This window comes from Panulirus ornatus, chromosome 11 (genome assembly GCF_036320965.1).
Source record: "Panulirus ornatus isolate Po-2019 chromosome 11, ASM3632096v1, whole genome shotgun sequence".
In the NCBI taxonomy this organism is placed as follows: domain Eukaryota; kingdom Metazoa; phylum Arthropoda; class Malacostraca; order Decapoda; family Palinuridae; genus Panulirus; species Panulirus ornatus.
Window position 1 is genome coordinate 57,945,981 of NC_092234.1, and position 27,618 is coordinate 57,973,598.

The 27,618-nt window shown below is 41.0% G+C and overlaps 1 protein-coding gene across 2 annotated transcripts in view; it reads left to right on the forward strand.

Annotated features, from left to right (window-relative positions):
* Nucleotides 1-21,682: 21,682 nt before the first annotated feature.
* Mtl (Rac family small GTPase Mtl) overlaps nt 21,683-27,618 on the forward strand; it is a 74,726-nt gene continuing 68,790 nt past the window's right edge. The window contains exon 1 of one of the 2 annotated variants that reach the window (XM_071667134.1): nt 21,683-21,815. The gene's annotated coding sequence lies outside the window, so the exon portion shown is untranslated. The remainder of the gene's footprint in view (nt 21,816-27,618) is intronic. The other variant, XM_071667135.1, reaches the window with a different exon arrangement.

The following is a 27,618-nucleotide window of genomic DNA, read 5'->3' on the forward strand; positions in this document are numbered from 1 at the left end:
TTGAAGGAATAGTCGTTCCAACAATGTTATATGGTTATGAGGCATAGGTTGTGTGGAGGAGGGTGGATTTGTTGGAAATGAAATGTTTGTGGACAATATGTGTTGTGAGGTGGTTTGATCGAGTAAGTAATGAAAGGGTAAGAGAGATGTGTGGTAATAAAAAGAGTGTGGTTGAAAGAGCAGAAGAGGGTATATTGAAATGGTTTGGTTACACGGAGAGAATGAGTGAGGGAAAGATTGACAAAGAGGATATATGTGTCAGATGTGGAGGGAATGAGGAGAATTGGGAGACCAAATTGGAGGTGGAAGGATAGAATGAAAAAGATTTTGAGTGATCGGGGCCTGAATTTACAGAAGGGTGAAAGGCATGGAAGGAATAGAGTGAATTGGAACGATGTGGTATATCATGGTTGATGTGCTGTCAATTGATTGAACCAGGGCATGTCAAGCATATGGGGTAAACCAAGGTAGGTTCTGTGGGGCCTGGATGTGGAAAGGGAGCTGTGATTTCGATGCATTACACATGATGGCTGGAGACTGAGTGTGAACGAATGTGGCCTTTGTTGTTTTTCCTAGTGCTACCTTGCGTGTGCATGGGGAGAGGTGGGGTGCCATTCCATATGTGGTGGGGTTGCGACGGGAATGGATAAATAAAGCAAGTATGAGTATGTACTTATGTATAATTGTATATATTTTTTTTTTTTTCATACCATTCGCCATTTCCCGTGGCAGCGAGGTAGCTTTAGGAACAGAGGACTGAGCCTTTGAGGGAAATCCCCACTTGGCCCCCATCTCTGTTCCTTCCTTTGGAAAATCAAAAATGAGAGGGGAGGATTTCCAGCCCCCCGCTCCCTTCCCTTATTGTCGCCTTTTACGACACGCAGGGAATACATGGGAAGTATTCTTTCTCCCCTATCCCCAGGGATAACACCTATATATATATTGTCCTGAAACATAATTGTATATGTCTGTGTATGTATATGTTGAAATGTATAGGTATGTATATGTGCGTGTGTGGGCGTGTATGTATAAACATGTATGTGGGTGGGTTGTGCCATTATACATAATATAGTGCATATGAACGTGCACTTCCATATAACATATAATCCTCCAACAGCCAGGATTGAACCTGGGACCCTTGCTTGGCAAGTGGGAGTGCTACTGCTAGGGGCAATCATAGCCAAGCTGTAGTTCTCTCACCTGCCACGTGGGGGTTCCCAATTCGATCCTGGCCGTTAGAGGTTTGTATGTCTTATATATATATATATATATATATATATATATATATATATATATATATATATATATATATATATATTTTTTTTTTTTCATACTATTCGCTATTTCCCGCGATAGCGAGGTAGCGTTAAGAACAGAGGACTGGGCCTTTGAGGGAATATCCTCACCTGGCCCTCTTCTCTGTTCCTTCTTTTGGAAAAAAAAAAAAGTGGTAGAGGATGTGTGGATCAGGTGTTTGCTTTGAAGAATGTATGTGAGAAATACTTAGAAAAGCAAATGGATTTGTATGTAGCATTTATGGATCTGGAGAAGGCATATGATAGAGTTGATAGAGATGCTCTGTGGAAGGTATTAAGAATATATGGTGTGGGAGGCAAGTTGTTAGAAGCAGCGAAAAGTTTTTTTCGAGGATGTAAGGCATGTGTACGTGTAGGAAGAGAGGAAAGTGATTGGTTCTCAGTGAATGTAGGTTTGCGGCAGGGGTGTGTGATGTCTCCATGGTTGTTTAATTTGTTTATGGATGGGGTTGTTAGGGAGGTGAATGCAAGAGTTTTGGAAAGAGGGGCAAGTATGAAGTCTGTTGTGGATGAGAGAGCTTGGGAAGTGAGTCAGTTGTTGTTTGTTGATGATACAGCACTGGTGGCTGATTCATGTGAGAAACTGCAGAAGCTGGTGACTGAGTTTGGTAAAGTGTGTGAAAGAAGAAAGTTAAGAGTAAATGTGAATAAGAGCAAGGTTATTAGGTACAGTAGGGTTGAGGGTCAAGTCAATTGGGAGGTGAGTTTGAATGGAGAAAAACTGGAGGAAGTGAAGTGTTTTAGATATCTGGGAGTGGATCTGGCAGCGGATGGAACCATGGAAGCAGAAGTGGATCATAGGGTGGGGGAGGGGGCGAAAATTCTGGGAGCCTTGAAGAATGTGTGGAAGTCGAGAACATTATCTCGGAAAGCAAAAATGGGTATGTTTGAAGGAATAGTGGTTCCAACAATGTTGTATGGTTGCGAGGCGTGGGCTATGGATAGAGTTGTGCGCAGGAGGATGGATGTGCTGGAAATGAGATGTTTGAGGACAATGTGTGGTGTGAGGTGGTTTGATCGAGTAAGTAACGTAAGGGTAAGAGAGATGTGAGGCCTGGATTTGGAAAGGGATCTGTGGTTTCGGTGCATTATTACAAGACAGCTAGAGACTGAGTGTGAACGAATGTGGTCTTTGCTGTCATTTCCTAGCCCTACCTCGCGCACATGCGTGGGGAGGTGGTTATTTCATGTGTGGCGGGGTGGCAATGGGAATGAATAAAGGCAGACAGTATGAATTATGTACATATATATATATATATATATATATATATATATATATATATATATATATATATATATATATATATTTTTTTGCCGCTGTCTCCCGCGTTTGCGAGGTAGCGCAAGGAAACAGATGAAAGAAATGGCCCAATCCACCCCCATACACATGTATATACATACGTCCACACACGCAAAATATACATACCTACACAGCTTTCCATGGTTTACCCCAGACGCTTCACATGCCTGGTTCAATCCATTGACAGCACATTAACCCCGGTATACCACATCGTTCCAATTCACTCTTTTCCTTGCACGCCTTTCACCCTCCTGCATGTTCAGGCTCCAATCACTCAAAATCTTTTTCACTCTATCCTCCCACCTCCAATTTGATCTCCCACTTCTCCTCGTTCCCTCCACCTCTGACACACATATCCTCTTTGTCAATCTTTCCTCACTCATTCTCTCCATGTGACCAAACCATTTCAAAACACCCTCTTCTGCTCTCTCAACCACACTCCTTTTATTACCACACATCTCTCTCATCCTATTATCACTTACTCGATCAAACCACCTCACACCCCATATTGTCCTCAAACATCTCATTTCCAGCAGATCCACTCCCAATATCTTAAAAACACTTCACTCCCTCCAGTTTTTTCTCCATTCAACTCAACCTCCCCAATTGAATTGACCCTCACCCTACTGTACCTAATAACCTTGCTCGTTAATCCACATTTACTCTTAACTTTCCTTCATTCCACAGACACTTTTACCAACCAGTCACCAGCTTCTGCAGTTTCTCACATGAATCAGCCACCACGCAGTATCATCAGCGAACAACACTACTCACTTCCCAAGCTTCTCTCATCCCCACAGACTTCAATACTGCCCCTCTTGTCCAAACCTCTTGGCTTCACCTCCCTAACAACCCCATCCATAAACAAATTAAACAACACATGAGACAACACACCACCCCTGCCAGCAAACCCTACATTCACCTGAGAACAATCACTTTCCTCTCTTTCCTACACGTACACATGCTTACATCCTAGATAAAACTTTTGCACTGCTTCTAACATAGGCAAAGGGAATAAGAGTGAGTGCTCAGATTACAAAGGTATACGTCTGTTAGTATTCCGGCAAATATATGGGAGGGTCTTGGTTGATAGGGTGAGGCATGTACAGAGCATCAGATTGGGGAAGAGCAGAGTGGTTTTTCAGAAGTGGTAGAGGATGTTGATCAAGTGTTTACTTTGAAGAATGTATGTGAGAAATACTTAGAAAATCAAATGATTTGTATGTAGCCTTTATGATCTGGAGAAGTCATAAGATAGAGTTGATAGAGATGCTCTGTGGAAGGTATTAAGATATATGGTGTGGGAGGCAAGTTTTGGTTTTTAGAAATAAATATATATATATATATATATATAATATATATATAATAAATATATATAATATATAATATATATATATATATGAGGGGGGAGGGGATTGGGATTCATGGTGGCGAGGTGGCGATGGAATGAATAAAGGCAGACAGTGTGAATTGTGTGCATGGGTATATATGTATGTGTCCCTGTGTGGTATATATATGTTGTACATTGAGATGTATAGGTATGTAACCTTTGCGTGTGTGGACGTGTATGTATATAAATGTTTTGGGGTGGGTTGGGTCATTTCTTTCATCTGTTTTCCCTTGCCCGCTACCTCGCAAAACCGGGAGACAGCGACAATAGCAAAATAAAAAAATAAATAATATAATATTATCATAGGTGGGGGAGGGGGGGCTAAAATTCTGGGGCCTTGAAAATGTGTGGAAGTCGAGAACGATTATCTCGGAAAGCAAAAAAAAAATGGGGGGTATGTTTGGAAGGAACAGTGTTCCAACAATGTTTTATGGGTTTGCGGAGGCGTGGGCTATGGATAGAGTTGTGCGCAGGAGGATGGATGTGCTGGAAATGATATGTTGAGGACCAATGTGTGGTGTGAGGTGGTTTATCGAGTGAGTAACCGTAAGGTAAGAGAGAGTGTGGAAATAAAAAGAGCGTGATGATAGAGCAGAAGAGGGTTTTTGAAGTGGTTTTGGGCACATGAGAGAAATAGTGAGAAAGATTGACCAAGAGGATATATGGTGTCGGAGGTGGGGAAAGAGAGAAGTAGGGAGACCAATTGGAGGTGGAAGGATGGAGTGAAAAAGATTTTGTTGTGATCGGGGCCTGAACATGCCGTAGGGTGAAGGTGGGCAATGATACGAGTAACATGAGCGATGTGGTATAACACAGTGGGTTGACGTTCTGTCATGGATTAATCAGGGCATTGAATCGTCTGGGGTAAACCATGGAAAGCTGTGGTCGGTGTGTATATTTTGCGTGTGTGGACTATGTATAATACATGTGTATGTGGGGGTGGTGGGCCATTTCATTCGTCTGTTTCCTTGCGCTAACCTCGCAAACCCGCGGGAGACAGCGAACAAAGTATAAAAATAATATACTATAATTATATATATATTATAAATAAATATATATATATCTATATATATATATATATATATCATCCCTGGGATAGGGGAGAAAGAATACTTCCACTATTTCCTGCGTGTCCAGTAGAAGGGCGACTAAAAGGGATGGGAGGCGGGGGGCTGTAAATCCTCCCCTCTCGTTTTTATTTTCCTAATGAAGGAACAGAGGAGGGGGCCAAGTGAGGTATATAACCTCAAAGACTCACTGTTTTCTTGCACATAACTTGCTAACGAGAGAAAGTAAGATAAATAAATAAATGAATAAAGATTAAGTATTCCTTGGAAATAATATGGGTAGGGTAATTTGCTGGACAGGGTGAGGCATGGTCAGAGCATCAGATTGGGAAAAGCAGTGAGGTTTCAAAAGTGGAAGAGGATGCGTGGATCAGGTGTTTGTTTTGAACAATGTATGTGAGAAATACTTAGAGAAAGAAGAGGATTGTATGTTGCATTTATGGATCTGGAGAGGCATATGACAAAGTTGATAGAGATGCGTCTGTGGAAGTATTAAGAGTATATGGTGTGGAAAGTAAGTTGCTAGAAGCAGTGAAAAGTTTTTAATCGAGGATGTAAGCAGATTACGAATGGGAAAGAGAGGAACGTGGTTGGTTCTAGTGCATGTCGGTTTGTGGCAGGGTGTGTGATATCTCCATGGATGTTTAATTTAACTCATGGATGGTGTTGTTAGGGAGGTGAATGCAAAGTTTTTGGAGAGAGGTGGCAAGTATGCTGGTCCGTTGTGGATGAGAGGCTTGGAAGATGAGTCAGTTGTTGTTCGCTGAGATTACAGCCTGGTGGCTGATTCGGGTTAGAAACTGCAGAAAGCTGGCGACTGAGTTTGGTAAAGTGTGGTGAAAGAAAATGTTAGTGAGTAAATGTGATTAAGACAAGGTTTATTAAGTTCAGTAGGTTGTAGGGACAAGTCAATTGGGAGGTAAGTCTTGAATGGAGAAAAAAACTGGAGAAGTTAAGTGCGTTTTAGATATCTGGGAATGGATTTAGCAGGAGATGGAACCATGGATGTGGAAGTGAATCACAGGTTGGGGAGGCGGCGAAATGTTCTGGTGTGTTGAAGAATGTGTGGAAGTGTAATTTATCACGAGAGCAAAAATGTGGGGGGGGGGGGTATGTTTGAAGGAATAGTCGTTCCAACAATGTTATAATTGTTCTAGGCATAGTTTGTGTAGGAGGGTGGATTTGTTGGAAATTAAATGTTTGTGGACATTATGTTGTTGGAGGTGGTTTGATCGAGTAAGTAATGAAGGGTAAAAGAGATGTGGTGGTAATAAAAAGAGTGTGGTTGAAAGAGCATAAGAGGGTAATATTGAAAGGTTTGTTACAACGTAGAGATGAGTGAGGGAAAGATTGACAAGAGTTATATGTTCAGATGTGGAGGGAATGAGGAGAATTGGAGACCAAATTGGAGGTGGAAGGATAGAATAAAAAGATTTTGAGTGATCGGCCTGAAATTACAGAAGGTAAAGGCATGAAGAAAAGGAGTGAATTGGACCGGTGTGGATATCATGGTTTAGATGTGCTATCTCAATCGGATTGAACCAGGCATGTCAAGCATATGGGGTAAACCAAGGCAGGTCTGTGGGGCCTGGATGTGAAAGGGAAGCGTGCATTCGATCATTATACATGATGGCTGGAGACAGAGTGTGAACGAATGTGGCCTTTGTTGTTTTTTCCCTAGTGCTAACCTGCTGTGCAAGGGGAGAGGTGGGGGCCATTCCATATGTGGTGGGTTGCGACGGGAATGGGATAAATCAAGCAAGTATGAATATTAACTTATTATAAATTGTATATATTTTTTTTTTTTTCACACCATTCGCCTTTTCCCGTGACAGCGAGGTAGCCTTATAGGAACAGAGGACGTGAGCCTTTAGGAAATCCCCCTACTTTGCCCCCATACTCTGTTGCCTGCCTTTGGAAAATCAAAAATGAGAGGGGAAGGATTTCCAGCCCCCCGCTCCTTCCCCTTAAAAAAAAAAAAAATTTGTTTGCGCCTTTTTACGACACCAGGAATACAGGGAAGTAATTCTTTCCCCCTACACCCCAGGGATAACACCTATATATATTATTGTCCTGAAACATATTGTATATCATCTGTTTATGTAAATGTTGAAATGTATAGGAATGTATATGTGCGGGTGTGGGCGTGTATGTATAAACATGTAATGTGTTGGGTTGTGCAATTATACATAATAGTGCATATGAACGTCACTTCCATATAACATATAATCCTCCAATCAGCCAGCTTTGAACCTGGAACCCTTCTTGGCAAGTTGGAGTGCTAACCGCTAGGGGCAATCATAAGCCAAGCTGTAGTTCACTCACCTGCCACGTGGGGGTCCCAATTCGTCCTGGCCGTTAGAGGTTTGTATGTCTTATATATTATATATATAATATATATATATATATCTATATATATATAAGATATAAAATATATATAGGTTTCACAAGTGGTAGAGGATGGTGGATCAGTGTTTTTGCTTTGGAAGAATGTATGTAGAGAAATACTTAAAAAGCAAATTGGATTTGTATGTAGCACTTATGGATCTGGAGAAGGCATATGATAGAGTTGATAGAGATGCTCTGTGGAAGGTATTAAGAATATATGGTGTGGGAGGCAAGTTGTTAGAAGCAGCGAATTTTTTTCGAGGATGTAAGGCCATGTGTACGTGTAGGAGAGAAGAAAGTGATTGCTTCTCATGTGAATGTAGTTTGCGCAGGGTGTGTGATTTCTCCATGGTTTTTTAATTTGTTTATGGATGAGGGTTGTTAGGGAGGAGAAATGCAAGAGTTTTGGAAAGAGGGCCCAATAATGAAGTCTGTGTGGATGAAGACAGCTTGGGAAGTGAGTCCAGTTGTTTTTGTTGATGATACAGCGCTGGTGGGCTGATTCATGTGAGAAACTGGCAGAGGCTGTGACGAGTTTGGTAAAGTGTGTGAAAGAAGAAAGTTAAGAGTAAATGTGAATAAGACAAGGTTATTAGGTAAAGTAGGGGTGAGGTCAAGTCAATTGGGAGGTGAGTTAGAATGGAGAAAAACTGGAGGAATGGAAGAGTTTTTAGATATCTGGGCAGTGGATCTGGCAGCGGATTGAACCATGGAAGCAGAATGGATCATAGGGTGGGGGAGGGGGCGAAAATTCTGGGAGCCTTGAAGAATGTTGAAGTCGAGAACATTATCTTCGGAAAGCAAAAATGGGTATGTTGAAAGGAATATGGTTCCACAATGTTGTAATGTTCGAAGCATGGGCATATGGAAAAGAGTTGTGCGCATGAGATGGATGTGGCTGGAAATGAGATTTTTTGAGGACAATGTGTGGTGTGAGGTGGTTTGATCCGAGTAAGTAACGTAAGGGTAAGAGAGATGTGAGGCCTGGATTTGGACAGGGATCTGATGGTTTCTGGTGCATTATTTACAAGACAGCTAGAGACTGAGTGTAACGAATGAGGTCTTTGCTTGTCAATTTCCTAGCCCTACCTCGCGCACATGCGTGGGGAGGTGGTTGTTATTCATGTGTGGGCGGGGTGGCAATGGAATGAATAAAGGCAACCGTATACTTATTGTACATATTATATATATATATAATATATATATATATATATTAATATATATATATACATATTTTTTTTTTTTGCCGCTGTCTCCCGCGTCTGCGCGGTAGCGCAAGGAAACAGATGTAAGAAATGGCCCAATCCACCCATACACATGTATATACATACGTCCACACACACAAAATATACATACCTACACACACTTTCCATGGTTTACCCCAGACGCTTCACATGCCTGGTTCAATCCATTGACAGCAACATTATACCCCAGTTATCCACAGCGTTCCAATTCACTCTTTTCTTGCACGCCTTTCACCCTCCTGCAAGGTTCAGGCTCAATCACTCAAAATTCCTTTTTCACTCTTTCCGCCCACCACCAGTTGATCGCCACTTCGCCTCGTTCCCTCCACTCTGACACACATAATCCTCATTTTGTCAATCTTTCCTCACTCATTCTCTCCTTGTGGACCAAACCATTTCAAACACCGTCTTCTGCTCTCTCAACCACACCTCCTTATTAACCACACATCTCTCTCATCCTATTATCACTGTTACTCGAATCAAAAACCACCTCACTCCAATCACAAAAAAGACAAACACCAACAAAATACAGCTCACAAACCAAAAACGACACACAAAGCAAATAAGATACAACAACCAACACTCACACGCCCATATTGTCCTCAAACATCTCATTTCCAGCACATCCAAGCACTTCCCAAGCTCTCATCATCCCCAACAGACTTCATACTTGCCCCTCTTTCCAAAACTCTTGCATTCACCTCCCTAACAACCCCATCCATAAACAAATTAAACAACCATGGAGACATCACAACACACCCCTGCCGCAAACCTACATTCACTGAGAACCAATCACTTTCCTCTCTTCCTACACGTACACATGCCTTACATCCTCGATAAAAACTGTTTCACTGCTTCCTAACAAAGGCAAAGGGGAATAAGAGTGAGTGCTCAGATTACAGAGGTATAAGTCTGTTGAGTATTCCTGGCAAATTATATGGGAGGGTATTGGTTTAGAGGTGAAGGCATGTAACAGAGCATCAGATTGGGGAAGAGCAGTGTGGTTTCAGAAGTGGTAGAGGATGTGTGGATCAGGTGTTTACTTTGAAGAATGTATGTGAGAAATACTTAGAAAAGCAAATGGATTTGTATGTAGCATTTATGGATCTGGAGAAGGCATAATGATAGAGTTTGATAGAGATGCTCTGTGGAAGGTATTAAGATATATGGTGTGGGAGCAAGTTTTTAGAATATATATATATATATAATATATATATATATATATAATAAATATATATATATATATAATATATATAATATATGAGGGGGGAGGGGATGGTATTCCATGTGGCGAGGTGGCGATGGGAATGAATAAAAAGGCAGACAGTGTGAATTGTGTGCATGGGTATATATGTATGTGTCTGTGTGTATATATATGTTGTACATTGAGATGTATAGTATGTACATTTGCGTGTGTGGACGTGTATGTATATATATGTGTTTTGGGGGTGGGTTGGCCATTTCTTTCATCTGTTTCCTTGCGCTACCTCGCAAAAACGGGAGACAAGCGACAAAGTCAAAATAAAAAAATAAATAATATAAATATATATCATAGGGTGGGGGAGGGGGCGAAAATTCTGGGGGCCTTGAAGAATGTGTGGAAGTCGAGAACATTATCTCGGAAAGCAAAAATGGGTATGTTTGAAGGAACAGTGGTTCCAACAATGTTGTATGGTTGCGAGGCGTGGGCTATGGATAGAGTTGTGCGCAGGAGGATGGATGTGCTGGAAATGAGATGTTTGAGGACAATGTGTGGTGTGAGGTGGTTTGATCGAGTGAGTAACGTAAGGGTAAGAGAGATGTGTGGAAATAAAAAGAGCGTGTTGAGAGAGCAGAAGAGGGGTTTTTGAAGTGGTTTGGGCACATGAGAGAAATGAGTGAGGAAAGATTGACCAAGAGGATATATGGTGTCGGAGGTGGGGAACGAGGAGAAGAGGGAGACCAAATTGGAGGTGGAAGGATGGAGTGAAAAAGATTTTGTGTGTGATCGGGGTCTGAACATGCAGGAGGGTGAAGGAGGGCAATGAAATAGAGTAAATTGGAGCGATGTGGTATACCGTGGTTGACGTGCTGTCAGTGGATTGAATCAGGCCATGTGAAGCGTCTGGGGTAAACCATGGAAAGCTGTGTAGGTGTGTATATTTGCGTGTGTGGACTATGATAATACATGTGTATGGGGGGGGGTTGGGCCATTTTCTTTCGTCTGTTTCCTTGCGCTACCTCGCAAACGCGGGAGACAGCGACAAAGTATAATAATAATAAAATATATATATATATATATATATATATATATAATATATATATATATATATATATATATATATATATCATCCCTGGGATAGGGGAGAAAGAATACTTCCCCACGTATTCCCTGCGTGTCGTAGAAGGCGACTAAAAGGGATGGGAGCGGGGGCTGTAAATCCTCCCCTCTCGTTTTTATTTTCCTAATGAAGAACAGAGGAGGGGGGCCCAAGTGAGGATATTACCTCAAAGACTCACTGTTTTCTTGCACATAACTTGCTAACGTAAGAGAAAGTATGATAATTAAATAATGAATAAAGTTAAGTATTCCTTGGAAATATATGGGAGGGTATTGATGGACAGGGTGAAGGCATGGACAGAGCATCAGATTGGGGAAAAGCAGTGAGGTTTCAAAAGTGGAAGAGGATGCGTGGATCAGTGTTTGTTTTGAACAATGTATGTGAGAAATACTTAGAGAAAGAGATGGATTTGTATGTAGCATTTATGGATCTGGAGGAGGCATATGACAGAGTTGATAGAGATGCTCTGTGGAAGGTATTAAGAGTATATGGTGTGGAAAGTAAGTTGCTAGAAGCAGTGAAAAGTTTTTAATCGAGGATGTAAGGCATATGTACGAATGGGAAGAGAGGAACGTGGTTGGTTCTAGTGAATGTTCGGTTTGTGGCAGGGTGTGTGATATCTCCATGGATGTTTAATTTGACTCTTTGGAATGGTGTTGTTAGGGAGGTGAATGCAAGAGTTTTGGAGAGAGGTGGCAAGTATGCTGTCGTTGTGGATGAGAGGCTTGGGAAGATGAGTCATTGTTGTTCGCATGTGATTACCAGCCTGGTGGCTGATTCGGGTTAAAACTGCCAGAAGCTGGTCGACTGAGTTTGTAAAGTGTGTGAAGAAGAAAATGTTAGTGAGTAAATGTATTAAGACAAGGTTTATTAAGTTCAGTAGGATTGTAGGGACAAGTCAATTCCCCCAGTAAGTCTTTATGAGAATAAACTGGAGAAGTTAAGTCCGTTAGATATCTGGGAATGGATTTAGCAGAATAACCATGGATGTGGAAGTGAATCACAGGTTGGGAGGCGGCGAAGTTCTGGTGTGTTGAAGAATGTGTGGAAGGGTAATTGTTATCACGGAGAGCAAAAAATGGGTATGTATGAGGAATAGTCGTATCCAACAATGTTATAATGGTATATAGGCATAGGTTGTGTGGAGGAGGGTGGATTTGTTGGAAATTAAATGTTTGTGGACAATATGTGTTGTGAGGTGGTTTGATCGAGTAAGTAATGAAAGGGTAAGAGAGATGTGTGGTAATAAAAAGAGTGTGGTTGAAAGAGCAGAAGAGGGTATATTGAAATGGTTTGGTTACACGGAGAGAATGAGTGAGGGAAAGATTGACAAAGAGGATATATGTGTCAGATGTGGAGGGAATGAGGAGAATTGGGAGACCAAATTGGAGGTGGAAGGATAGAATGAAAAAGATTTTGAGTGATCGGGGCCTGAATTTACAGAAGGGTGAAAGGCATGGAAGGAATAGAGTGAATTGGAACGATGTGGTATATCATGGTTGATGTGCTCTCAATTGATTGAACCAGGGCATGTCAAGCATATGGGGTAAACCAAGGCAGGTTCTGTGGGGCCTGGATGTGGAAAGGGAGCTGTGATTTCGATGCATTACACATGATGGCTGGAGACTGAGTGTGAACGAATGTGGCCTTTGTTGTTTTTCCTAGTGCTACCTTGCGTGTGCATGGGGAGAGGTGGGGTGCCATTCCATATGTGGTGGGGTTGCGACGGGAATGGATAAATAAAGCAAGTATGAGTATGTACTTATGTATAATTGTATATATTTTTTTTTTTTTCACACCATTCGCCATTTCCCGTGGCAGCGAGGTAGCTTTAGGAACAGAGGACTGAGCCTTTGAGGGAAATCCCCACTTGGCCCCCATCTCTGTTCCTTCCTTTGGAAAATCAAAAATGAGAGGGGAGGATTTCCAGCCCCCCGCTCCCTTCCCTTATTGTCGCCTTTTACGACACGCAGGGAATACATGGGAAGTATTCTTTCTCCCCTATCCCCAGGGATAACACCTATATATATATTGTCCTGAAACATAATTGTATATGTCTGTGTATGTATATGTTGAAATGTATAGGTATGTATATGTGCGTGTGTGGGCGTGTATGTATAAACATGTATGTGGGTGGGTTGTGCAATTATACATAATATAGTGCATATGAACGTGCACTTCCATATAACATATAATCCTCCAACAGCCAGGATTGAACCTGGGACCCTTGCTTGGCAAGTGGGAGTGCTACCGCTAGGGGCAATCATAGCCAAGCTGTAGTTCTCTCACCTGCCACGTGGGGGTTCCCAATTCGATCCTGGCCGTTAGAGGTTTGTATGTCTTATATATATATATATATATATATATATATATATATATATATATATATATATATATATATATATATGGTTTCACAAGTGGTAGAGGATGTGTGGATCAGGTGTTTGCTTTGAAGAATGTATGTGAGAAATACTTAGAAAAGCAAATGGATTTGTATGTAGCATTTATGGATCTGGAGAAGGCATATGATAGAGTTGATAGAGATGCTCTGTGGAAGGTATTAAGAATATATGGTGTGGGAGGCAAGTTGTTAGAAGCAGCGAAGTTTTTTTCGAGGATGTAAGGCATGTGTACGTGTAGGAAGAGAGGAAAGTGATTGCTTCTCAGTGAATGTAGGTTTGCGGCAGGGGTGTGTGATGTCTCCATGGTTGTTTAATTTGTTTATGGATGGGGTTGTTAGGGAGGTGAATGCAAGAGTTTTGGAAAGAGGGGCAAGTATGAAGTCTGTTGTGGATGAGACAGCTTGGGAAGTGAGTCAGTTGTTGTTTGTTGATGATACAGCGCTGGTGGCTGATTCATGTGAGAAACTGCAGAGGCTGGTGACTGAGTTTGGTAAAGTGTGTGAAAGAAGAAAGTTAAGAGTAAATGTGAATAAGAGCAAGGTTATTAGGTACAGTAGGGGTGAGGGTCAAGTCAATTGGGAGGTGAGTTTGAATGGAGAAAAACTGGAGGAAGTGAAGTGTTTTAGATATCTGGGAGTGGATCTGGCAGCGGATGGAACCATGGAAGCAGAAGTGGATCATAGGGTGGGGGAGGGGGCGAAAATTCTGGGAGCCTTGAAGAATGTGTGGAAGTCGAGAACATTATCTCGGAAAGCAAAAATGGGTATGTTTGAAGGAATAGTGGTTCCAACAATGTTGTATGGTTGCGAGGCATGGGCTATGGATAGAGTTGTGCGCAGGAGGATGGATGTGCTGGAAATGAGATGTTTGAGGACAATGTGTGGTGTGAGGTGGTTTGATCGAGTAAGTAACGTAAGGGTAAGAGAGATGTGAGGCCTGGATTTGGAAAGGGATCTGTGGTTTCGGTGCATTATTACAAGACAGCTAGAGACTGAGTGTGAACGAATGTGGTCTTTGCTGTCATTTCCTAGCCCTACCTCGCGCACATGCGTGGGGAGGTGGTTGTTATTTCATGTGTGGCGGGGTGGCAATGGGAATGAATAAAGGCAGACAGTATGACTTATGTACATATATATATATATATATATATATATATATATATATATATATATATATATATATATTTTTTTTTTTGCCGCTGTCTCCCGCGTCTGCGAGGTAGCGCAAGGAAACAGATGAAAGAAATGGCCCAATCCACCCCCATACACATGTATATACATACGTCCACACACACAAAATATACATACCTACACAGCTTTCCATGGTTTACCCCAGACGCTTCACATGCCTGGTTCAATCCATTGACAGCACATTAACCCCGGTATACCACATCGTTCCAATTCACTCTTTTCCTTGCACGCCTTTCACCCTCCTGCATGTTCAGGCTCCAATCACTCAAAATCTTTTTCACTCTATCCTCCCACCTCCAATTTGATCTCCCACTTCTCCTCGTTCCCTCCACCTCTGACACACATATCCTCTTTGTCAATCTTTCCTCACTCATTCTCTCCATGTGACCAAACCATTTCAAAACACCCTCTTCTGCTCTCTCAACCACACTCCTTTTATTACCACACATCTCTCTCATCCTATTATCACTTACTCGATCAAACCACCTCACACCCCATATTGTCCTCAAACATCTCATTTCCAGCACATCCCAAGCACTTCCCAAGCTCTCTCCTCCCCAACAGACTTCATACTTGCCCCTCTTTCCAAAACTCTTGCATTCACCTCCCTAACAACCCCATCCATAAACAAATTAAACAACCATGGAGACATCACACACCCCTGCCGCAAACCTACATTCACTGAGAACCAATCACTTTCCTCTCTTCCTACACGTACACATGCCTTACATCCTCGATAAAAACTTTTCACATATATATATATATTTTTTTTTTTATACTTTGTCGCTGTCTCCCGCGTTTGCGAGGTAGCGCAAGGAAACAGACAAAAGAAATGGCCCAACCCCCCCCATACACATGTATATACATACGTCCACACACGCAAATATACATACCTACACAGCTTTCCATGGTTTACCCCAGACGCTTCACATGCCTTGATTCAATCCACTGACAGCACGTCAACCCCGGTATACCACATCGCTCCAATTCACTCTATTCCTTGCCCTCCTTTCACCCTCCTGCATGTTCAGGCCCAGATCACACAAAATCTTTTTCACTCCATCTTTCCACCTCCAATTTGGTCTCCCTCTTCTCCTCGTTCCCTCCACCTCCGACACATATATCCTCTTGGTCAATCTTTCCTCACTCATTCTCTTCATGTGCCCAAACCACTTCAAAACACCCTTTTCTGCTCTATCAACCACGCTCTTTTTATTTCCACACATCTCTCTTACCCTTACGTTACTCACTCGATCAAACCACCTCACACCACACATTGTCCCCAAACATCTCATTTCCAGCAAATCCATCCTCCCGCGCACAACTCTATCCATAGCCCACGCCCAAGTATATATATATATATATATGGATTGATGGATTGCGCAAAAGATGCTTGTGACATGAGAAGAGTGGCAGGTGGGTCGATTAGAAAGGGTAGTGAGTGGTGGGATGAAGAAGTAAGAGTATTAGTGAAAGAGAAGAGAGAGGCATTTGGACGATTTTTGCAGGGAAAAAATGCAGTTGAGTGGGAGACGTATAAAAGAAAGAGACAGGAGGTCAAGAGAAAGGTGCAAGAGGTGAAAAAAAGGGCAAACGAGAGTTGGGGTGAGAGAGTATCATTAAATTTTAGGGAGAATAAAAAGATGTTCAGGAGGGAGGTAAATAAAGTGCGTAAGACAAGGGAGCAAATGGGAACTTCAGTGAAGGGCGCAAATGGGGAGGTGATAACAAGTAGTGGTGATGTGAGAAGGAGATGGAGTGAGTATTTTGAAGGTTTGTTGAATGTGTTTGATGATAGAGTGGCAGATATAGGGAGTTTTGGTCGAGGTGGTGTGCAAAGTGAGAGGGTTAGGGAAAATGATTTGGTAAACAGAGAAGAGGTAGTAAAAGCTTTGCGGAAGATGAAAGCCGGCAAGGCAGCAGGTTTGGATGGTACTGCAGTGGAATTTATTAAAAAAGGGGGTGACTGTATTGTTGCCTGGTTGGTAAGGTTATTCAATGTATGTATGACTCACGGTGAGGTGCCTGAGGATTGGCGGAATGCGTGCATAGTGCCATTGTACAAAGGCAAAGGGGATAAGAGTGAGTGCTCAAATTACAGAGGTATAAGTTTGTTGAGTATTCCTGGTAAATTATATGGGAGGGTATTGATTGAGAGGGTGAAAGCATGTACAGAGCATCAGATTGGGGAAGAGCAGTGTGGTTTCAGAAGTGGTAGAGGATGTGTGGATCAGGTGTTTGCTTTGAAGAATGTATGTGAGAAATACTTAGAAAAGCAAATGGATTTGTATGTAGCATTTATGGATCTGGAGAAGGCATATGATAGAGTTGATAGAGATGCTCTGTGGAAGGTATTAAGAATATATGGTGTGGGAGGCAAGTTGTTAGAAGCAGTGAAAAGTTTTTATCGAGGATGTAAGGCATGTGTACGTGTAGGAAGAGAGGAAAGTGATTGGTTCTCAGTGAATGTAGGTTTGCGGCAGGGGTGTGTGATGTCTCCATGGTTGTTTAATTTGTTTATGGATGGGGTTGTTAGGGAGGTGAATGCAAGAGTTTTGGAAAGAGGGGCAAGTATGAAGTCTGTTGGGGATGAGAGAGCTTGGGAAGTGAGTCAGTTGTTGTTCGCTGATGATACAGCGCTGGTGGCTGATTCATGTGAGAAACTGCAGAAGCTGGTGACTGAGTTTGGTAAAGTGTGTGAAGAAGAAAGTTAAGAGTAAATGTGAATAAGAGCAAGGTTATTAGGTACAGTAGGGTTGAGGGTCAAGTCAATTGGGAGGTGAGTTTGAATGGAGAAAAACTGGAGGAAGTGAAGTGATTTAGATATCTGGGAGTGGATCTGGCAGCGGATGGAACCATGGAAGCGGAAGTGGATCATAGGGTGGGGGAGGGGGCGAAAATTCTGGGAGCCTTGAAGAATGTGTGGAAGTCGAGAACATTATCTCGGAAAGCAAAAATGGGTATGTTTGAAGGAATAGTGGTTCCAACAATGTTGTATGGTTGCGAGGCGTGGGCTATGGATAGAGTTGTGCGCAGGAGGATGGATGTGCTGGAAATGAGATGTTTGAGGACAATGTGTGGTGTGAGGTGGTTTGATCGAGTAAGTAACGTAAGGGTAAGAGAGATGTGTGGAAATAAAAAGAGCGTGGTTGAGAGAGCAGAAGAGGGTGTTTTGAAATGGTTTGGGCACATGGAGAGAATGAGTGAGGAAAGATTGACCAAGAGGATATATGTGTCGGAGGTGGAGGGAACGAGGAGAAGAGGGAGACCAAATTGGAGGTGGAAAGATGGAGTGAAAAAGATTTTGTGTGATCGGGGCCTGAACATGCAGGAGGGTGAAAGGAGGGCAAGGAATAGAGTGAATTGGAGCGATGTGGTATACAGGGGTTGACGTGCTGTCAGTGGATTGAATCAGGGCATGTGAAGCGTCTGGGGTAAACCATGGAAAGCTGTGTAGGTATGTATATTTTGCGTGTGTGGACGTATGTATATACATGTGTATGGGGGTGGGTTGGGCCATTTCTTTCGTCTGTTTCCTTGCGCTACCTCGCAAACGCGGGAGACAGCTGCAAAAAAAAAAAAAAAAAATAAATATATATATGTCTGTGTGTGTATCTATATATGAATACGTTGAGATGTATAGGCATATATATTTGCGTGTGTGGACGTATATGTATATACATGTGTATGTGGGTGGGTTGGGCCATTCTTTCATCTGTTTCCTTGCGCTACCTCGCTAACACGGGAGACAGCGACAAAAGTAAAATGTATTTTTTTTTTTGCCGGTCTCCCGCGTTTGCGAGGTAGCGCAAAGGAAACAGACGAAAGAAATGGCCCAACCCATCCCCATACACATGTATATACATACGCCCACGCACGCAAATATACATACCTACACAGCTTTCCATGGTTTACCCCAGACACTTCACATGCCCTGATTCAATCCACTGAAAGCACATCAACCCCGGTATACCACATCGATCCAATTCACTCTATTTCTTGCCCTCCTTTCACCCTCCTGCATGTTCAGGCCCCGATCACACAAGATCTTTTTCACTCCATCTTTCCACCTCCAATTTGGTCTCCCACTTCTCCTCGTTCCCTCCACCTCTTTCACATATATCCTCTTGGTCAATCTTTCCTCACTCATTCTCTCCATGTGCCCAAACCATTTCAAAACACCCTCTTCTACTCTCTCAACCACGCTCTTTTTATTTCCACACCTCTCTCTTACCCTTACGTTACTTACTCGATCCAACCACCTCACACCACACATTGTCCTCAAACATCTCATTTCCAGCACATCCATCCTCCTGCGCACAACTCTATCCATAGCCCACGCCTCGCAACCATACAACATTGTTGGAACCACTATTCCTTCAAACATACCCATTTTTGCTTTCCGAGATAATGTTCTCCACTTCCACACATTCTTCAAGGCTCCCAGGATTTTCGCCCCCTCCCCCACCCTATGATCCACTTCCACTTCCATGGTTCCATCCGCTGCCAGATCCACTCCCAGATATCTAAAACACTTTACTTCCTCTAGTTTTTCTCCATTCAAACTTACCTATAAATATACATATACATATATATAGAAGAGAGAGAGAGAGAGAGAGAGAGAGAGAGAGAGAGAGAGAGAGAGAGAGAGAGAGTTGATATGATGATCATACCTGTCCATGATGATAATTGTGCAAGTGAAATTGCAATTTGGTTAGAATTCAGATAATCTTTTACACATTTTTCAATACATGCTGTAGTACACGTTTCATGGAGTCCGTCCACCTCAACAGGTGCAATTCATAAACTTTCTAAATCCCAACACCAACAACCAGACTGCCCTGTTACTGCCATGCCAATATATACACTGGCCTGACCATCAAAATGGAAAGTGGGAGGGGCACCCCTTGGTAAAGAGGGCATGGTCAGTCCAGGCAACAATTTGCGAGTTTAACTACTTTTCTAAAGTTATTGTTTCTGTTAACTTTTCATAATGATTTGGATGATAACAGAATGTACTTTAAAGTTATGAGGAAAAATTATTGAATTTCTTAGTATTAGCAAATGAGATAGATTCTATGACATTTCAGTAACTGTCTTATCTGTCTAGCCAATGTATGCATCTTTACATGCTTTACATTGGATGGCATAAACACTCCCAATTTTCTAATAATTTTGCCAACTGAAATAAGGTGAAGTGACTGAAACATGATACGTAAAGAGAGACAGACTAGTCGTAGTGGTAAAGGGTTATTTGTATAAACGGTCTTATTGATAGTGTTATTATATGGAGAGCAACATTTAAAACATTGGTTTTTAGTACCTGTCTTACATTTGCTAAGTTTGGAAAGTAGTGGAACAGTAAACATTTGTACCTATCATAATTTTCCACATTTCAGTTACTAGATGCACTTGGGATAACAGAACTGCCTTAAGGTATGTCTTATATGACTAAATTCATTTCTCAAACTTGTGGGATCACATACCAATAGTGCTCTCAAAAAACTAAGACAAAACTACAAACATTTCTACAGAAGGATCATATCCTGAAAAATATTGAATAAAGCTCTCAGCATTGGTGGGTTTCCTGTGGATCTTAAAAGGGTAAGTGATCAGATTCCTTAGTTATCAACACATTAAGAAATGGCAATTTCCCTTCTTTTTCCCATTCCATCTTGAATTTGATGGTGGAGTGAATGTTATTTATTTCACTAAAAAAAAACAACACAATCTTGAGAAGATGGCCATGAAGACCACACATCATCAATGCATCTCAGTCAGATTTTTAGATGGTTACTGACTGAAGTTAGAACATGTCTCAAAACATTCCATGAATAAGTTGATGAGAATGGGACCAAGAGGATTTCCCATGGCTAGGGCAAATTTCTGTCTATAACAATTACCTTCATCATTTTGGAAATCATTATTGGAAACACAAAGCTATTAAGTCAATGGGAGTTTTTATGGGCAGAGGTAAGGCAAGACTGAGATCAGGTAATTTGTTTCTTAGGTATGTGATGACTTCTTTAAAAGGAACTTTAGTGAATAGGGAATTCACATGAAAACTAACGAGTGTATGTTCAGGCAAGAAAATCCCAATTCAAGAGCTAACATAACCCTGCTAGAAGCAAATACATGTTATTTCTGGAATCAAAATATCTAATGATCGCAGCTTCCTGCATGAATGACATTACATGATTTTGAAGCATCTCCCTAAGAAAACCATGGATATCTTTACCAATATCCTGCAGAAGGAACTATTCTCAAGGACCAGGAAAATATCTGTTTATTATATGATTCCGTATGTTATCATTCATGACGATATGAAAATTGAAAAATGGTGAACTGCCAAAGTATTCTTTGTCAAGGTTGTTCAAGAGATGTAACTCCCGCCTCATATGTAAAGCCCTTACCCTCAAAACTTCACGTTCACCCACTTATTTTATCACACACACAGTATTAATACTTGTTTGACGCGAAGACAAGAAATTGATCAAGGAATAGTCCAACCTAAATATGTTAGTCATGGAGAGCTGAGCCTTGACTACTCTACGTCGTCTGTCCAGGTCACTGAAGTTGTTGTTGTCTTCCTCTACACTGTTGCCCCTAATCATAATCAGGAGAAATATGGTAAAAATAATGTCTCTCACAATGAAGCATACATATTTCACTCAACATTTTGGATATCTAAAATCTAGATGTGATACTCTTCAATAGATGTATTTCTATTTCATCAACGAGGTTTGAAAATAATATATCTTATAGTTATCTAATCATAAGTACGACGTAAATATTTGGTTATGTAATTCCAATTAACCTTCCTTTTATCAAGTCATTTCAAAATATCTTGAGTACTTTCAAATGTGAGATGTCTGGCTTATTGGCAAAGGACTTCATTATTACATTTTTTTTTATCCCGATAACTAGACGGAGCACAGTCTTTCTATGGTGTGGCTCACCTGACTTCAAAAAATCAAACTACTGAAATTATTGAAATAAGATGTTTTATGTCTTTCCAGTATACATTAAAATAGAATTTATTAATTGCATAGAATTTTTTTCTGTAGGCTTACTACAAATTACTTTTAACAAAATTCGCACTGTTGTGAGGAACCAAGTTAAAGGTTATTGTTAGGAGTAGTTGCACCTGGGACGACGATGGAGAGCTGTTGACTATTTCACTTTTTTGGGTGAATGGTATTATCTTTCATATTTTTTTTCGTTTAACGATATGAAGTTGTAGCAAAACTGACTAGTGACTAATGTAAAGTAATATTTGGTATGGAACAGTGGTTAAACATGGAGACTAAGAGCTTTGGTCTCCTGCCGAATTGTTTGTTTACAGTTGTGGTGGCCCAACCCTTTTGTTAAATATGGGAGTAAAAGGGGGCTATTTATGGAGTTACATTTTCGTGTTTTGTTTATATCATTTACATCAAGGAATGTACATCTTGCTTTCACTGAAAACGTAAACATACCAGATAATACTTGAAACGGGATGATGTCAACCAAACTTAAAATCCAAACCTGGAAAGCATGTTGCTTCACGTGATATAGTTTATCTCTAGCTTCATAATTCACATGCAGTAGTTACCTCATACTTCTTGAGGCACTAGTTAACGATCAAAAAAGATGCTGGTTGTTAAACTGGGTAAGACCTTCTTTTGAAGTGCATATCATTTGATTATAAATATTCTTGGAGGGTATTTCAACAGGAGCTAAAGTCCCACCGTCGCCACAGAGGACAATTTCTTAAGATTGCAACCTAATTCAGCCATAGGCAAGGGTGAACATTGGCCTGGATTGCTCCTATCACACATTGTCCAGGAGGGCCACTGTAATGCAGAGAGGAAATGGAAAGACATCTCCAAAATGTGTATAAATGAAATATGCATAGTAATTAAATTACTTGACCTTGAAGATTTAGTGAAAGAAGGTGCTAGCATTTAGTTGTATTGATAGAGGCATGGACTAGAAAGCATAAGAGCTATGTAGAAACTAGTCTAAGAGGATACAACTTGTTTAGGAAGTTCTGAGAAATCATAAGAATTAGTGGATTTATTTTATATTTATAGAGCTTTATTTTAAAATGAGATGTCTGAGGAGAATACAGACAACCCAATAACAATCACTGTGGTGTGAAATGAAATTTCAAGGCATTACTTGTCACGTAGGAGTTTGCTGTTTGAATTCCCCAGCTGATAGGGTGTGAGGAAGTACTTTATTAATGTGTGTGACCAATACAGGCAAGTGACAATTTATGGAGACTGCGATCTTTGGACAATGAACTGGGAAACTTTTCATGCTTGAGATGAGGAAGTTAGATTCGTAAATCTGGTTTTATGCAATTTCTGACCCAACATGTTACTGAACCCAAGAATAGAGACAATATTTTGGACTTGATAATAATTTCCGATCCCATTTTGATACACATTGTATATGTCAATGTACCCCTGAGTGTAAGTGATCTCCGTGTGGATCAGCTGGAATACGTTGAACTCTGGAATGCAAATTTCATTGGATATAGAGAGACTTCCAAGAAATGAACTGGTAGAGAATTTCACATAAGCTCAAACACCCAGCATAATGTGGACTGTGCTTTTAAATGAACATTATGGGATCATAGAGAAATGTATAATAAAAATGATGAGGAGATTATAAACAAAAACTACTTTGTTGGGATAGAATTAATATACTCAGGGAGGAAGAACAAGCTTCAGTAGTGATAATTCTTCTTGGAAAGTAAGAATCAACAAGATTTCTAAAGATACAAGAGAGCAACAAATATAGGAAAAAAAGAAGTTCAAAAAGTTCTAAGGAAATATGAGAGAAAATTAGCTAGCAATATTAAAGAAGACACTAAAGCATATGTGCTACGAATATGCAAGAATTGAGATAGAGGTGAAGGTGAGTATTGGTACTTTGACTTAAGCAAACAAAGACATTGTGACATGATAAAGAAGTAGCATCTCCTTTAGATAATTACTTTGCTACAGCATTTTATGGATGAGACTTTCAGTAATGTACCTAATACCAGACAGTTATTTGAAGACAATGAAATTGTGAATGATAATGACAACCAAAAAAAACAGTAGTTGAAGTTGAGAACCTGAATCTTGAAAAATTACTGGGAATGATGATATGTATCCTGTATCCTCAAGAACACGGGAGGAGCAATTATGGAACCCCTGAGTCTGATCTCTATTAAAATCCTGGAATGTAGGGGATGCTATGGAAGACTGGCATACACTGGTAGCAAATGTCATGCTGATGGTCAAGAAAGGCTCCAAGAAACTAGCAAAACTACAGATTAATGTGTTTGAATCTCCTTGTTGATAAAGTTATGGAATCTCAAGTAAAGGGTTCTTTATTGAAACTTTAGAAACTCAAGCAAGGGGTTCCATATTGAAACAATTAGAAACTCAAGCTGATTAGAGATAATCCCAGTGAATTCTCTTGGGGAAGATCTTACCATAACAAGCCTACTGATCTTCCTAGAGACTGTGACAACTTATGTTGTTGAATGCTTTCCAATACTTGCTTTGTACCTAGACTTGCAAAGCTTTTGATAAAGTTCCACATGTTTGCCTGGTTAAGAAAACTGAGGCCCACAGAATGGGTCCAAGCCTCAAGTTAAACAGAGGAATGGCTAACAGACAGAAAGGAGATGGTAGGAATAAGGATGAATGGGTCAAAATGGGTGAATAAGAATGGTGCCTTACCTTAAGATCTGGTTCTAGGACAAACCTTGTTTACATTGTACATTGGTACCAAAGTATTGATGTTGTGGCACATGCCCTTGAGTTTGCAAATGACCTTAAAGTGTTTGGCTAGCAGTACAACACAACCCAGAATATGCCAATATTAGCCAAAGTTTGCCAGAATAGCACTGTATCTATAGATCTGTTTATATCTCTGACACCTGTTCTCTCCTGGAACTCCCATCAAGGGTGTACACAGCAAAAGTCCTCATTTGTCCTTGTCGTAACATGCCTCCTTGACATGCACCATTCTGCTAATCTTTTCACCATATTTCCACATGTCATAAATGGCTTCCTTCTCACACTAGCCCCTGTAATTGTACTATCATACACTCTCAAAACTCTCTGTTGTTCATTCTTTCCACCTGCCTAAACAACCTAGAGTATTATGTCAGACACTCTACCTATCCATAATTTATTCCCTTTGCATTCTCTGCCATACTGAGTCTCTCATACACCCCTTATTTCTTTCATTTCACCTAGTCACATTGCATAATCCTCTAAAATAGCTTCTGACTATTTTAACTAAGATAACTTTTTTTTTTTTTTTCAAAGAAGGAACAGAGAAGGGGGCCAGGTGAGGGTATTCCCTCAAAGGCCCAGGCCTCTGTTCTTAATGCTACCAATCGCTATCGCGGGAAATGGCGAATAGTATGAAAAAAAAAAAAAAAAAAAAAAAAAAAAAAAAAAAAAAAAAAAAAAAAAAAAAAAAAAAAAAAAAAATATATATATATATATAATATATATATATATATATATATATAATATATATATATATATAATATATATATATATAATTTATTATATTATACTTTGTCGCTGTCTCCCGCGTTTGCGAGGTAGCGCAAGGAAACAGATGAAAGAAATGGCCCAACCCACCCCCATACACATGTATATACATACACTTCCACACACGGAAATATACATACCTGTACATCTCAATGTATACATATATATACACACATAGACATATACATATATACACATGTATATACATACACGTCCACACACGCAAATATACATACCTACACAGCTTTCCATGGTTTACCCCAGACGCTTCACATGCCCTGGTTCAATCCATTGACAGCACATCGACCCCCCGGTATACCACATTGTTCCAATTCACTCTATTCCTTGCACACCTTTCACCCTCCTGCATGTTCAGGCCCCGATCACTCAAAATCTTTTTCACTCCATCTTTCCACCTCCAATTTGGTCTCCCTCTTCTCATCGTTCCCTCCACCTCTGATACATATATCCTCTTGGTCAATCTTTCCTCACTCATTCTCTCCATGTGACCAAACTATTTCAATACACCCATATATATATATATATTTTTTTTTTTTTTTGCCGCTGTCTCCCACGTTTACGAGGTAGCGCAAGGAAACAGACGAAAGAAATGGCCCAACCCACCCCCATACACATGCCTTGATTCAATCCACTGACAGCACGTCAACCCCGGTATACCACATCGATCCAATTCACTCTATTCCTTGCACACCTTTCACCCTCCTGCATGTTCAGGCCCCGATCACACAAAATCTTTTTCACTCCATCTTTCCACCTCCAATTTGGTCTCCCTCTTCTCATCGTTCCCTCCACCTCTGATACATATATCCTCTTGGTCAATCTTTCCTCACTCATTCTCTCCATGTGACCAAACTATTTCAATACACCCATATATATATATATAATTTATTATATTATACTTTGTCGCTGTCTCCCGCGTTTGCGAGGTAGCGCAAGGAAACAGATGAAAGAAATGGCCCAACCCCCCCCCATACACATGTATATACATACACGTCCACACACGCAAATATACATACCTACACAGCTTTCCATGGTTTACCCCAGACGCTTCACATGCCCTGATTCAATCCACTGACAGCACGTCAACCCCGGTATACCACATCGCTCCAATTCACTCTATTCCTTGCACACCTTTCACCCTCCTGCATGTTCAGGCCCCGATCACACAAAATCTTTTTCACTCCATCTTTCCACCTCCAATTTGGTCTCCCACTTCTCCTCGTTCCCTCCACCTCCGACACATATATCCTCTTGGTCAATCTTTCCTCACTCATTCTCTCCATGTGACCAAACCATTTCAAAACACCTCTTCTGCTCTCTCAACCATGCTCTTTTTATTTCCACACATCTCTCTTACCCCTTTCATTACTTAATCAAACCACCTCACACCACATATTTTCCTCAAACATCTCATTTCCAGCACATCCATCCTCCTGCGCACAACTCTATCCATAGCCCACGCCTCGCAACCATACAACATTGTTGGAACCACTATTCCTTCAAACATACCCATTTTTGCTTTCCGAGATAATGTTCTCGACTTCCACACATTCTTCAAGGCTCCCAGAATTTTCGCCCCCTCCCCCACCCTATGATTCACTTCCGCTTCCATGGTTCCATCCGCTGCCAGATCCACTCCCAGATATCTAAAACACTTCACTTCCTCCAGTTTTTCTCCATTCAAACTCACCTCCCAATTGACTTGACCCTCAACCCTACTGTACCTAATAACCTTGCTCTTATTCACATTTACTCTTAACTTTCTTCTTCCACACACTTTTTTTTTTTTTTGCCGCTGTCTCCCACGTTTACGAGGTAGCGCAAGGAAACAGATGAAAGAAATGGCCCAACCCCCCCCCATACACATGTATATACATACACTTCCACACACGGAAATATACATACCTGTACATCTCAATGTATACATATATATACACACATAGACATATACATATATACACATGTATATACATACACGTCCACACACGCAAATATACATACCTACACAGCTTTCCATGGTTTACCCCAGACGCTTCACATGCCCTGATTCAATCCACTGACAGCACGTCAACCCCGGTATACCACATTGTTCCAATTCACTCTATTCCTTGCACGCCTTTCACCCTCCTGCATGTTCAGGCCCCGATCACTCAAAATCTTTTTCACTCCATCTTTCCACCTCCAATTTGGTCTCCCTCTTCTCCTCGTTCCCTCCACCTCCGACACATATATCCTCTTGGTCAATCTTTCCTCACTCATTCTCTCCATGTGACCAAACTATTTCAATACACCCATATATATATATATATTTTTTTTTTTTTTTGCCGCTGTCTCCCACGTTTACGAGGTAGCGCAAGGAAACAGACGAAAGAATGGCCCAACCCACCCCCATACACATGCCTTGATTCAATCCACTGACAGCACGTCAA